Below are 13,223 nucleotides of genomic sequence, written 5' to 3' on the forward strand. Positions count from 1 at the left end.
AAGGGGCCTTGCTGAGTGGCTTATTTTTATACCCTTCTGTGTTTGTTTATGTGCATATTTGCCTAAGTGCATCCATGTGTGTATGGTGGAAGTAGGACTGGGTTTCCAGGTTACATTAGATCGATTTTCTTAGTAGTTTGGAATAGTTGAAGAGAATTGTAGAAAATACAGCACGAACACTATTCTTTTTTTAAAAGCACATTATATGAAAAAATGATGTATGTGTATATACTTGTCAAATACTCTGGAAGGTATTTGATAAATGGTAATAGTGGTTATCCCTGAGAATTATGTGTGGGATTGTGAAGGGGTAGGGTTCTTGACCTTTTTCTGAATTATTTGGTGATTTTCAATTTGAGAATGATTCTTGCATTATTTATGGAATTAAAAATAGTTAGATATTTAATTAAGAAGATATTCATGAATCAGAAAATACTGTGCCTACTTCTGTGAATCTATAAACATAATTCATCTGTGATTTTTAGTGACATCAGCTTTTTGTGTTGATACTTTCTGAAATACAGCTTTTGAGAAATCCGTTTTCTATAAGAGAATTGATAAATAGGAGTGTTTAGGTTTTTACAATAGTAATATCTTCTCCAGTGATGTTGATATTCAAAATAATGCAAGTGTACATTAAAATCCCACAGTCTTAACTCTACTATGAATCTGAGCCACATGCATAGTTTTAGAATATGTGTCTTACTAAAACACAAAAAGCCTTGAAAGCAGGTGGTGTCTTTGTCCCTTGGTACCAATGTTTTTTAATAAGGTTTCACTAGATTTTCAAAGTCTTTGGTTAAATTGAAACTGACATTTATGGTAATTAGCTGGGTTCAGGAGCAAAACAGGTAAAATTGAATTAAGATGTGCTCTAAATTATGTTTATTTTTAAAATGGTGGCTCTGAGGAATGTTAGTTCCATTTGCTGGTGATTTTATATCTTGCTTCTTTTCTCATTTCTTCCCTGCCCCATGTGTTAATCTGGTCATCTGAAATCTTTGTGTCTGCCTGTAATATGATAGCCTGTTTTGCTGTATTCCATCTGTCTCCTACAGGAGGTGAAAGTGCTTTCCAGAAATGGCTTGGGTTGATATTATTAATCTTTATAAGCAGAGAAATTCCTTGAATAATTTAATGGCCAAATGGCATTTGGGGGACTTGGTATGAAAATGAATTTTCCTGTCAGCTTTAAAAATCACAGCATGGCTTGCCTTTCATCCATGCACCTCAAACATCAAAACACTGGATGTTTATACTTTTATGTAGGTTTTTCTGTTTTGCACCATCTAAGACCATGAGGAAATATCTAAAACATTTTTGTTTACTTTTTCCCTGTATTTTTTTTTTTTAATACCTCATGATAAACTAATCACCCCAAAAGAAAGCCCTTCTTGTTCTCTGGAACAGCAGATGCTGCCTTCGACCTTGGGAATTAAGGGCAAATCTCTTCTTGTTTACATGTCTTGAATTTCTTGGATTTGGCTGTATGAGGCAGCAGTTGGGACTGAGTGTTTTAGAAAGAATATGAATGATTTTTTTAAAAAAAATCAGTCTGCACAGCTGTTCTGCTGAAGAAATCATTGTTCTCCTTCCAGTTCATTAATATATAGGGTTTAAAAAATTATTCTTATTATTTTGAATTTTTCCTCCTATTAATTGGAATGATCCCGACTGGGTGTCTGGCCTTCCATCTGACACCCTGTCTCATTGTGAAGGTGCCCAGGGTAGTAGTATGACACATTTGATTTGCAGGGTCCCATTGTTCCTGTGTGTTGGATAAGGAAATATAGCCAGTCCAGTGTTAGGAGGCCAAGGGGAGTGGAAATATTAATAGCCAGATCCCCCGCCCCATCTTTGACAGCATCTAGACAGTGCTGCTTGTTTGCCCTATCTTTCAGAAAGTCATGTGAAGGTAGAGAAAGCTTTCTAAGAAATATGAGGACCAAGTGAAATTACTCTGCAGGAATTGTGTCTGGATGGGGTTATTAATATTTTGTTAGAAGACCACTAACAAGTTTGGTATTTTTTTTTTAATCTAAACCAATAGATATGCATTGAAAAATTTTATTTTTTTGTAAGTCATGTGTTTGAGAAGTAAACTTATTTTCCCTCACCTGGTACTGGGAATCAAACCCAGGGCCTTATGCACGCTAAGTCTACAACTACCACTGGCCCCAGAAGGAAACCTTAGTGGTGAGAAACTCTTCCCTTTGAGCAGTGGAGAATTACGAGGTGGCTTTATCCTTTTCATGATGGTGAAACCAGAAATACTTCTCCCCTTTCAATGTCATAAAAGGCAATGGCATTTCTTTCCACATTACATTTTCAACCTGAGCAAATTGACGATGAGGTGACCAAATTGTTCTTTGCTTCCCTTCATAGGTAATTTCACTACATATTTCTTTTTATCTTGATGCCATCTATTATTTGTGGGCCATTGTAGTGAAGCCTGTTACTAGCAGTTTGTATAATTTTATTAGTCAATTTATAGGCAACAGGCAAGGCATATTAGAATGTTACTTAATTAGGAAATTTAGGTGAATGCATCTTTGTTTTGTTAGCCACGCTTGCTAATTTTAGAACAGGTAAGCTACTCGGGTGTGGTGGGCCAATATGGAAGAAACCAGAGGGCCCATAGAAATTCTGCTTCTTCTGGCTTGATCAGTAATAAGGGAACAAACAGAGCAGCTGGCCAGCTTCCTCTAGGAGTGGATTCTTTGCAGGCCCTAGCAGTTACCTGCCTACTGTCACCTACAGGATGAACTGTCCCCTCCTGATACTTTCAGGGTCATCCTCCAAGATGCTTTCTGCATCCCTTCAAGATTAGGTGAGGGCTGATGTTCTCAGTTTTGGTGTTTAGGGACTGACAGTCCTAAGGAAGTAGCTAAGACATTCGGTCCTTTCAAATGACATGATTTTGGAAGACATCATTAGGATATCCATTAGGGTATTTTGATATACAACAGGGTGGTTATAACTTACTGGAAAATATCTTAATAATCTTTTAAAGGCATTTTCCCTGTTAAGTTTTGGTACCTTGAAAGAGTCTCAGTGATTTTGGAGAATGCCTTGAGAAACTTATGTAAGTCTGAAAAGGAGTTTTAATGAACTCAATTCCTTATTAATTAGCTGCTTATAAATCCATTTTATTGTCTCAGATGTCCAAGATGGAAGGATGTTTAAAATTTATTTATCTCATCAACCAATTACTGAGTCAAAAAGGCAACCTCACTGAATGTCTGAAACTCCTTTTCCCCCTAAAATCTTCCTACAGAGTTTTAAAAATATCAATCAAGAATGATAAAGGTGTGCTTTACAAACCATAACAGTTAAACCTGTAACTTATGAGTGGGGGGATAGCAACCCTAGATCTGTCATTTTAACTTATCTTCATGCTGAATTCCTTCCAAATTAGGATTAGAGCTTAACTGTGCAGAATTCTTGCCCAACAGCAGAAACATTTTCTATAGAATTATGGAAAGTTGTCCACTCAGGAACATTCTGAACTAAAAAGGATAAAACCTTCCTCAAAATAAAATTTCACTCCTGGAGTGCTAGGCAAGTGCTTTAAACACTGACATATATCCCTGACCCTGTCATTTTTTTTTTTTTTTTCCCCTCATTAAACATTTGTTTTCATGGGTCTCAAAATTCTGTGACAGAGTTTTGGTCAAGCTGTTTCCATTAAAAAGTACTGATTTTAAAACCTAATAACTTCAAACTGCCACACACACACACACACACACACACACACACACACACACACACACGATCCACAAAACATTCTCCTTTCCTTCTGAAGGTTTTACCATGCATTGTTATCATTAACCAGTCTTTTACTATTAAACTTAAATGGCCAATTGAGACAAACAGTTCTGAGATCATTCTTTCACCACTGATTAAGACTTGCATGGCAGGTGTTAGGGGTAATATTCATTTAGCCTTCTGAGCTTTCTGGGCAGACTTGGTGACCTTGCCAGCTCCAGCAGCCTTCTTGTCCACTTCTTTGATGACACCCACAGCCACTCTCTGCCTCATATCACGAACAGCAAAACGACCCAGAGGAGGAGAGTCGGAGAAGCTCTCAACACACATGAGCTTTCCTGGAACCATATCAACCATGGCAGCATCACCAGACTCCAAGAATTTAGGACCATCTTCCAGCTTCTTAACAGAATGGCAATCAATCTTTTCTTTGAGCTCAACAAACTTGCAAGCAATGTGAGCTGTGTGACAATCCAGTACAGGGGCATAGCCAGTACTGGTGTGTGGCTGGGATGGTTCAGAATAATCACCTAAGTAGTGAAACCAGCTGCTTCCATTGGTGGGTCGTTTTTGCTGTCACCAGCAACATTGCTACGATGAACATCTTTGACAGACACATTCTTGACATTGAAGCTCACATTACCTCTAGGAAGAGCTTCACTCAGAGCTTCATGGTGCATTTCAACAGACTTTACTTCAGTTGTGACATTGACTGGAGCAAAGGTGACACCATGCCAGGCTTGAGAACTCCAGTCTCCACTCGACCCACAGGGACAGTACGAATACCACCAATTTTGTAGACATCCTGGAGAGGCAGACGCAAAGGCTTGACAGTTGGACAAGTTGGTGGCAGGATGCAATCTAAAGCTTCAAGCAGTGTGGTTCCACTGGCACTGCCATCTTTATGGGTGACTTTCCATCCCTTGAACCAAGGCATAGTAGCACTTGGCTCCAACATGTTGTCACCATTCCAACCAGAAATTGGCACAAATGCTACTGTGTCAGGGTTGGAGCCAATTTTCTTAATGTAGGTACTGACTTCCTTAATGATTTCCTTGTATCTCTTCTGACTGTAGGGTGGCTCAGTGGAATCCATTTTATTAACACCAACAATTAGTTGTTTCACACCCAGTGTGTAAGCCAGAAGGGTGTGCTCACGGGTCTGCCCATCTTGGAGATACCAGCTTCAAATTCACCAACATCAGCAGCGACAATCAGGACAGCACAGTCAGCCTGAGATGTGCCTGTGATGATGTTTTTGATAAAGTCTCTGTGTCCTGGGGCATCAATGATAGTCACATAATACTTGCTGGTCTCAAATTTCCACAGGGAGATGTCAGTGGTGATATCATGCTCACGCTCCACTTTCTGTTTATCCATGACCCAGGCATACTTGAAGGAGCCCTTTCCCATCTCAGCACCTTCCTTCTCAAATTTTTCAATGGTTCTTTTGTCGATCCCACCACATTTGTAGATCAGATGACCAGTAGTGGTAGACTTGCCCAAATCCATGTGTCAGATGACAACGATGTTGACATGCGTCTTTTCCTTTCCCATTTTGGCTTTGATTTAACAGTGGTTTTCATGACACCTGTGTTCTGGCGGCAAACCCATTGCGGGGGGTGGGGGGGGAGGTGACCCTGTCATTTTTGACACTACGTGTGTAGGATAAATTTTCATTTGCATTCACTGGGATGTTTGTAAATATGTTGTTAATTATTGGAGTCCACTGAAATGAAATAGATTGCATTGCACTTTAAACCATTTTTTAAAAAATTTGGAAGTTTATAAATGGAGGTTTGATCCTACTGCATTTTAGAAGTTGCCTTTTTCAAACTTTCTTTTCTTTTAACTTACTTTATTGGCAAAAGGATGGAGTCCCTAGGCCATATGAAGAACTGCAGATTAAAAATAATTAACTGATGAAGAGTTATTCTTCACTCTATGTGAGCACATAGCTAGGGCTTTCAGGAGAATAGTGTGAACAGGAGATTTGTACCATTTCCTAATGAGAGGTAGGTTATTCACAAAATAGGAAATGACTTTAAAAAATTTGCATTTCTTCAAACTTTATCCATTCAAGTTTATTCTTTTTAAACAGAAATTTTAGACCATTTGTAACTAAACACCTATCTCTGTTTTGGAAAATGATTACTTGGACTTGATGTTTGTGCTTTTTCAAGTATTTTAATGTTATGCCTGTATATAGATCAGTAATTAAATAGTCGACACACTCCTAGTGAATAGTTATACAGATGGTCTATCTTAGGTTGGCTGCTGCTGTTCTCTGGCCTTCTATTTTCAAAGTCATTTCCATCCTATCAAAGGTCAACTGCAGGCTACATTATATAGTAGGACATTCCTTCTTTCTATTATGTTTTGAAAACGCATAGAGTTTTGGATAGAGACAGATCTAGTTTAATCTAAGCCTCTTGTCTACTAGCTCTTTAATTGCATGTAAGTTACTTAAACTCCCTGAACCTTGAGAATGCGATGTTTTTTAAATTCCAGGCGCTGTACTTGGAATAAGTAGACCCTTTTTCTTTACTTAGGTTGGTTGCTATCCCATGGGAAAGCTAGCCCTATGGGTATAATTTCACCATCCATCATTGGTGTTCCCAAGTTCACAGAAGCCTGCTCCAGGCCACTCCTGCCTAGCACCCTACTCCTGTCCAGCACACATATGTCTGAGGTGTGTACTGGGCGTGGCACTAGGGACACAAGTGTGAACAGTCCTGACCCTGCTGGTGTCTTACAGTCTAAGTAACAGAGATGAGTGTAAACTAGAAATTCTGGCTCCTTTCTTACAGGCTTTTGTGAGGGTGAAATGAGTTTCCCCTTTCCTTCATGCCATCTCCATCCCATGCCCTCTGCCCTGTCCAGGCATCCACTCTCCTATCTGCCTGAGAAGGCAATGGAGGAAGATCTTTTTCTTGGTTCACAGTTTCATGTTCAGAATCTCCTTATAGGCGAATGACTGAAACTCCTTCCTGAAAATGTTTGCCTTAACATCAAACACTCTTGGATGCATTGAGACCACAATAAGTACCTCTTTGTTTGGTGGATATTTGGCCACTGAGCAGACAGAGCTCTTTGGATAACTGGGGTGTCTCTCTCACGTCCTGGTGTGAAGGTGCTTGCTCCGATTCTGATGGCCCAGGTGATAACTGGGATACCTGGTACTTCCTGAAGAAAAGGACAGGTAGTAATGCCACCCCGCCTTGATTATGAATACTATTGGTCTCTGGACTTGCCAGGCTCACACTGAATCCAAACAATCTGACCTGACCTGGAAGTCAGAACACTTTGTTACGGGGAAAAATTCTCCTCTTTCCTTTGGTAGCTCGTCCATCTTCCCTGAGGCTTTAAACTCCAGAACGTTCTCCTGAGAAGAGATTGAGGACCTGGCCTCCATCCTATTTAAATACTTCTCAGATACGACCTTTTAATTATAAAACATGTATAGCCAACTATATAATTTATATAATAATATGTAGTGTGTATAACAAACATATCATATGATGGATTATGTAACCAATTTTGAAATATATTTACTTGTAGGTAACTAATTTCCTCAGGCAAAACAAAGAGGTAAATAGTAGATGCATAGGTAAATATGAAATATTCAAGTCCTCCTTGTAATAAGATAAAAATTGTCACTCAGGCAGGAGAACAAAAGAAGATTCCATGAACAAAACATTTCTACCTTATTTTTTCTTTCCTTCTGAAGCTCAGGTGGGATTACATCACTTCCCTTCTCAACAAGATGCCAGGGCTTCTGCTGGACTCAGAATAGCCTGGGTTCACAGGCGTCCGTGGGCTGCCTTTCTAAAGTGTTTTCACATCCCTGTAGGCACCTTTTGTTCCAGGTTACCTGGTCTATTAACTGTTCCCCCAAAGACTGTGCTTTACATCTGCAGGTCTTTGCTCATACTCTTTGGTCAGCAGGGAATCAATTTTACTCATTCATTTATAAAATCCTACTGATCCCACAAGGCTGAGTTAAAATACCTTCTCTTTCAGGAAACTTCCATATTCCTACTAATCAGAATCGATTACTGTTTCCTCTCTGTTCCTTGCGGTTGGCCTATCATGCGTTCCTCTCTTACCCATGTAGGCTTTTCTCATTCTTGCTTCTATCTAGTTAATTTGTTCACCTGTCCATGTGCCCATTTGATAGTCAGTTCTTGAAAGCTTTATGCCTGGCACCATGCAGGCTGAATGGAATACAGTGGGGAGCAGAAAGCAGAGATGGTGCCTGTGTCCTGGGAGCTCACTGTCTCTGGGTGGAAATGGGTGGTAAGGACATAATCAAGCCCCCACTGCCAACACTGTGGCTGTGGTAAGAGCAAGGAAGACAGAGAGCTTTGTGTGTCTATCTTTCTATACTGTAAACAGCTGGATGTCAGTAAGAGTCTCTTGCGTGGTAAAGAAGTTAGTACGATAAACCAGCTATGATCACATAGTGGGGTGAATTATGTTTCCCAAAAATATATGTGAAGGCACTAATGCCCACTACCTGTGCATATGACTTTATTTGGCAATCAGGACTTTACAGATATGTTGAGATGCGGTTATCCTTGAGTAGAGTAAGTCCTAATCCAATATGGCTGTTGTCTCACAAGAAGAGGAGAAAAGACAGCCACAGGTGCAGGGGAGAACACCAAGTTAAGATGGAAGCAGGGACCAAAGGTGTAAGTCAAGGAACATCAAAAAATGATGGTGACCAGCAGAAGCTGGGAATGGGGCATGGAACTGGTTTTTCCTCAGGCCCTCCAGAAAGAGCCAACCCTGAACACACTTGGATTCAAGACTTCTAGCCAGTAAAACTGAGAGAATACATTTCTGATGTTTTAGGTCACCAGTTTGTGATACTTTGTTATGGCAGCTTTCAGCAACTAATACACTCTGCTAGAGGGAAGTTCATATGAACTAAAACACAAAGCCACAATGGTGTCATGTGTGCATGAATAGATGAATTTGAATGAATGAGTGAATGAATGAATGAATGAATATTCATTTTCTCTTGAGAGGAAAGAAACCAGGCTGAGTTCAGGATATGTGTTCTGTTTCAGCTCTATTAAGAGGAAAAAAATGTGGATTCATTTAACAGCATGGTCATCAGTTGAGGAGGCTGAACGAATTAGTCAATTGCCCATGTGACTCTGTCTTTAGAAATAAAGTAGTGTTTTTGTTACTGTGACTAGTTAGGTGGTATAAAAAGCTAGAATCATTTAATATTGAAATAGTAACAACACTTTCCCTACAAAGTAGAGTCTTAGTCGCTCATCTCCAGCCCCTGTCCTCTCAGGCAATTTTTGTTTGTCCCTCTGGTTGATTGACTCACTTCAAGGTAAAGCAGAAATTACAGCGTTGTGGTTGTTTATGACTGTTAAAACTCTGCGTTACATGTTTTATTTTCAGAGCATTTTACAATTGACCCTTGAGTTCTGTAGCACTGAGGAATTCATGGTATTAAAATGTTTTTTTGTTTGTAAGGGGAGAACCAAGATGTCCAGTGGCAATTGAAAGCTACAATAATATAGGGTACCGCCCCCTTCTGCCCAAAACTGGTCCTATCCTTCTGCTGCCTGAATAGTTCTGCTTGCTCTAGGTTCAGTGCAGTGCCCCCTCTCTGAACCCTCCCTGACCTCCTCAAGTCTCACAGATCTTGTTGCACTTTATTATATGAAATCTGGTTTACATGGGCAACCAAACTCAACTAATGGGCGTGCTGGGGCCATCTCTTGAGGAAATGAGTGAATGAATGCATGAAGTTCCCAAAGCTGAGCGAAGTCAGGAATTCCTACTCTTTTAGCAGGGACTTACCAATTTTACCATCAAAGACAATATCTATGAAACTCTGGGGTGAGTCTCTAAGCAAATCATAGAAGGCAGAAATGGGACAGCAGTGCCAGCTTGGAGAACTTCCAGGCAGCCTGAGGCTGTAGGTGGATCTTCTAGTTTTCTTGTCATTGGAGGAGTCAGCTGTATTTAAGGCTATCCTGGCAACCAAACATTGCAGGATCATTGCCAGAGGGGCAGCCCAGATTGGCCACTGTGGCTCTGAATCTAAGTGGTAAGACTGAAGGAGATGTTCTCCTAACTCAGAAACCAGCTCTGATGCCTGAAGTCCATAGGCTGTGTTGAGGGATATAGTTGTAAGGTGACTCCAGTAGCAGGGAACAGAGCGAGCCACAACCTGCAGAGAATGGTTCTTATTTCCTCCTATTCCTTGTTCTCCCTGTACTTATTTATCTGTATGTTAGGAGCATCCTGTCATCTGGCATGAGCATTCAACATCCTTGGGGCACCTGAATCATTCAGAGTAGAACATTTGGTCCCTCTGCATCCCTTCCAGCCTGTGACTTTCTCTACTTTATGTCCCAGCCACCCCGTGGTACCCCATAACACTGATCCCATGATTTCACACATAATCACACAGGAGTGAAAGCTAGTTTTCAGGGCACTCGGATCATAACATAAAAAAAGAGGAAAGGTAGACTTTGAGCAATTCATAAATTAATCGGGAATGATAGAGAACATCTATCAGCATTTATTCTTTCAGATTAAGGGATTGGGATTATGCCCTCTGGGTGACAGATCTGCCCTTTTTTGTGTTTTTCTCCCTCCTTGTTAAATGTTGGGACCATTCCCTTTCCCTCATCACCCAAGCTAGAACCTTGCTTTGAGGAAATATAACTATGTGTGTGTTTTTTTCATAATATGCTAACTTACCCTTAATCAGAAGTGAACTTGACATAGTTAGAATTATTTAATTATAAATGAATTTGTCATTATTAGAATTATTTTTCCTTCAAGAATATTCTTTTGTAGTATCTCTTTCGGATGACAAATGGAGAAATCACGGACGTTCCTTTCTAGGATTGGTAGGGAAGGGAAACAGTGAGCTGTTTTGGGGACCCTGCTCTGCAGCAATTCTGTGTCCTCCATCAAGTCACCTAACCTCCCACATTCATAGTTTCCTAATCTTTACAATGAGAAGTTGAGGTTTCCTGTATTCATTTCCAGACCTACTGTTCTGTGATTCTATCTGTGTGTAATTTTAGCTCTTTTGAAAATAAAAAAATGTAGAAGTTGGTAAACAGTTCTGAAATAATGACAAAGATAAATTTTTCAAAATTGGACAAGCTGGGACCCGTAGAGGCAATATTCCTGGCTTTGAATTTGTGAACTACCTGCTGGCAAAATCTCTTGAGTAGTTTCTAAACATTTGCATTCTTACTTCCTCCATTTTCAAAACCCTGCATGATTGCAAAGCGATTCCCCTGAAATGTAATCTCTTGCTCTACGTAGCATGCTGGGAGAATGCGGGATCCTCGTGGAGAAGTTAAGCACACACAGATCTGGAAGGTCAGAGGTACATTTAATGGCACTCTGCGGTCCAATTCCCTCGTCTTTAAGCATCAGTAATTGCCATGAATACTCAAAGAAGTGCCCCATGTGGGAGCTGCTGGATTTGGGCCATAAACCAGAATTCAGGAATATGCATCTGTGAAAGCCAAAGTAGCGTTGTCAGAGACAGGCAGGTGAGGCTACTGCATTAACCAGTTGGGTGGTGTGCCATTCCTGCTGGGGGGAAAAATGAGGCAGTTTATTAGATTTCACTATAATAGATGAAACTGGTGCATTTTACTGGATATGTTTTAAAAACTTGAAAATTGATAATGAAACAGGAAAGAGATCTCAGTTAAAATAAGATGCCTAGCACTAAAGGTTGAAAGTACTCAGTGAAATGGATCTTCTATCCCCTTGGATATTTCCCAAGAAGAGGGCAGTTTGGACAAGCACATGCCAAGTAGTTTGTGTAGGTTGTAGTTAAAATCTCAACATTGCTCCAGTTATTGGGGACCCAAGGGACAGCAGTTGCTCTGGACATTCAAGCTATCACTCTCTTGTTCCAACTGTTTAAAAAATTTGGAAATGGAAATATTTAAAATAATATACTACATAGAGTGGCATAGACATGTTTCTTCTATAAGAGTGATACTTTTTTTTTTTTTTTTTACCGATGATGGAAGAGTTAGAAAGAGCACATGGTCGATAATCCGCTTTACTCAGAGATGATTTTATTAAACTTTTGGTGTATTATCTTCCTGTCTTTTTTCTTTTTTTAACTCCATATTTTAACATAGCATATACACATTTAAAAAAATCAGATCTGCCAGACACCATCTAGCCTGTTTAGAACTGGCATCGGGGACTACTGAGGAAGTACAAAGTGATGACATAAAATGTCTCCCCTCCTTCTTCTTTTCCCCACAGATCAGAGGGCAGAGGTTTGGGATGGATGGGTAGGTATTGCTTGAGGGAAGTCACAGGTACCCTTGGGGACTTTAATGCTTCCTGGCCTTGCATACACCTTAATTGCTGAATCCCTTCTTTAGCTCTGTCAATCCTGCTAACAAAATCTAGGTGTCTGAACTCTTGCTTATCTGAATTACAGCAAAGTTCATGATAAAAGAGAAAAACATCAACAAAGCGTCTTGTTCTCTGAATTCCTTTGTAAAGAAAAGGTCTTATTTGTTATATTGTTCCATTACCCCAACTTGTTGAACTCATGGGAAAGCCAGAGAGAAAGTGCATGGAGAAACTTTATGATTTGTAATTCTGGGTCAGCTGAGCTCAGGGGACATGCTTGTTTTTTGAGCAGATTCTTGAAACTGAGAGATTGCTGCCATCAACCTATCACAGAGGAACAGTGTGAGCTCTGGAGTCAAACACACCTGGAATTGAATTCTGGTTTCTTTTCACTTCTCTATGTGATCCTGAGCGAGTGACCTAACTTTTCTGAGCATTAGTTTCCTCATCTGTGGACCACAGTTGATGGCACATACCTTCCAGATGTGCAGAGAGCTTAAATGGAAATAACTTGGAGTTTCAGCGTGCCCTCGGGCTTCCTAGTGAGCTTCTCCTTCTGCTTTCCTGTGGTTTCAGGGAAGTGAGTAGAAGGAATACATTTCATCAGTGAGTCAGTGAATGATGATAATGGTATGCTAATATTTACCCAGATAAGCACTTTGCACAAAACTATTTGTATAATGTTAATCAGAGGAAAAGGTTCTCATCATATATCATGATGAAAATTTTCCTTCCTTCCTGTTAACAAGATTAGAGTGAGAGAAAGTCACTGAATTGAAAAAAAGTTTTCTGTGCTTTGCTTTGGGGATATGCTTTTATATTTGTGAATAAAGCTTACAACTTATCTTTTTTTGTTACATTCTTACCACTCCACAAGAATTTTAGTAAGTAGGAGTAGGGAGTGGAAATATTTGGTGGTCACTTGGTATTTGCATTGACAAGATATTCATTGGTGTTTGGGGAAATAGATCAGGATCTGAAATAACTGGATGGCACCTGTGTTTCATAAATGCTGTATATATTCCTGGAAAAAATAGAAAATTGTATATTTTTGCTTTTGCTCTGGCACCCAT

The 13,223-nt window shown here is 39.8% G+C and overlaps 1 protein-coding gene and 1 pseudogene across 4 annotated transcripts in view; one reads left to right on the top strand and one right to left on the bottom strand.

The window, feature by feature from the left end:
- Window positions 1–13,223, top strand: part of TNIK (TRAF2 and NCK interacting kinase) — a 368,490-nt gene that overhangs the window by 130,998 nt on the left and 224,269 nt on the right. The gene's annotated exons all lie outside the window — the stretch shown is intronic.
- Window positions 3,559–8,857, bottom strand: LOC306670500 (elongation factor 1-alpha 1-like; annotated as a pseudogene). Its single transcript has one exon. The product of its transcript is annotated as an elongation factor 1-alpha 1-like (transcript).

Source organism: Sciurus vulgaris, assembly GCF_902686455.1.
Source record: "Sciurus vulgaris genome assembly, chromosome: 10".
NCBI lineage: Eukaryota > Metazoa > Chordata > Mammalia > Rodentia > Sciuridae > Sciurus > Sciurus vulgaris.